Raw genomic sequence first — 2220 nt, forward strand, 5'->3', positions numbered from 1 at the left:
CGCATGCTTCATGACGCAGTAATCATGATAAAAATCCTTCAAAAGAATTAAGCACATAATGACATAATTAACACATGTTTGGACAATTTTAAACAATAGAATGGATTGTAATTGTATTTATAAGGTTATTAATATATATATATTTTTTATCTTTGTACATCTTATATAAGCGTAAGTTTGATTTTATGAATGTATATTTTTGTCTATATTATTATCATTGTCTATATTATTATTATTATTATTATTATCATTATTATTATTATTAATATTATTATTATTATCATTATTATTATATTATTATTATTATTATTATTATTATTATTATTATTATTATTATTATTATTATTATTTAATTAATCAATTAATTATTATTCTTAATTCCAACTTTTTCTCTTTTTTTCTTCTTTCGTTATTTTTCTTATTTCTATTTTTTCAACTTTCTTTCTTTTTCTTTCTTTCCTCCTTTCTACTCTTTTATTCTTCTCCTTCTTCTTCCTCTCTTCCCAATTTTCTTCATTCTCTTGCTTCGTTTCAACTCTTCCTCTTGATTTTCTTCTGCTTCCTTCTTCCTCGTTATCTTCCTCTTCCTTTGCAGCAATCTTTCTTTCTTGAAAACAGTATTCCAATTTCACTCTTTCTTTTTCTCTCTCTCATTCTTCCCTCTCTCTCCCTCATTCTCTCTCTCTCTCTCTCTCTCTCTCTCTCTCTCTCTCTCTCCCTCTCCCATATTTCTCTCTCTCCCCCCCCTCTCTCTCTTTCTCTATCTCTCTTTTTTACTCTCTCTCTCTCTCTCTCTCTCTCCCCCCCCCTCTCTCTCTCTCTCTCTCTCTCTCTCCTCTCTCTCTCTCTCTCTCTCTCTCTCTCTCCCACCTCCTTCTTATTATCAAGGGAGAAGGAACAGTACGGGACATTCTGCTTATAACATTCCCAAGCACTGCAAACTCACGCTGGCCAAGCACTGATCTTGCGGATGAGGGGGAGGGGGAAGGGGGGAGGTACAGGGGGAAAGGGGAGGGGGAAGGGGAGGGGGGGAGGTGGAGGGGAGAGGGGGAAGGGAGAGGGAGGAGTGGGGGAATGGGGAGGGGGGGAGGTGGAGGAGGTGGAAAGGGGAGAGGGGGGTAAGGGGGGAGGTAGAGGGGGAAAGGGGTGGGGGGTGAAGGAGGGAGGGAGAGGGAGAAAGGGAGGGGGGGTAGTGCGAGAAGGGGGAAGGAAGGGGGTGGAAGGGGTTAAATGGAGTAGAGAGAGAGAGAGAGAGAGAGAGAAGAGAGAGAGAGAGAGAGAGAGAGAGAGAGAGAGAGAGAGAGAGAGAGAGAGACAAGGGAGATAGATAGATAAATAGAGAGAGAGAGAGAGAGAGAATAGAAACAGACAGACCAAAGAGAGAGTGAGAGATACAGACAGACAGACAAACAGACAAAATAAAAGGGGGGAGAAAGGGAGGTGCGGTTGTACGAAGGAAGAAGAGGAGGAAGGAGAGAGAGAAAGAGAAGGAAAGAAAGAGAGAGAAAGAGAAGGAAGGGAAAGGGGGGAGGGGGATGGGAGGGGGGGGGGGATGGGAGGGGGAGGGGGGGGGGTCGAAGTCCTTGACACCTGCATGACAATACATCTGATGCGTTCAATATATTCTGTGCCTGACTATAAAAAAAAACCTGTTCATGTAAACATACTTACGCACACACACACACACACACACGCACACTCGAATAAACACGCACATACACACAAATATTTTTTTTTATAACTTTTTCAAATATTAAATGAAAAACGAGTGACCCCATGCACACACACACACACACACACACACACACACACACACACACACACACACAAACACACACACACACACAAACACACACACACACACACACACACACAGACACACACCGCCCATACACGTACACAAGGATGAACACACACACACACACACACACACAAACACACACACACACACACACACACACGTACCATCACGACAACTGTTTTTATTCAGGAATATCTTTTTTTATCTATTTATCTATCTTCGAGAGCTAAAAGCCTCCAGTTCTTCCCTCACAGCAGACCTCCCTTGCCCTCCATAACATACCAGAAACCACACACGTTACATACTACCATTCAGTACTATAAACGGCTAGGTCTTAGTACGTTCCACGCGGAGAAACTGCCTTTTCCTCTTCTTCTTTCTCTTTTCTTCTTCTTCTTCTTCTTCTACTTCCTCTTCTT

This window comes from Penaeus monodon, chromosome 6, assembly GCF_015228065.2.
Source record: "Penaeus monodon isolate SGIC_2016 chromosome 6, NSTDA_Pmon_1, whole genome shotgun sequence".
Lineage (NCBI taxonomy): Eukaryota > Metazoa > Arthropoda > Malacostraca > Decapoda > Penaeidae > Penaeus > Penaeus monodon.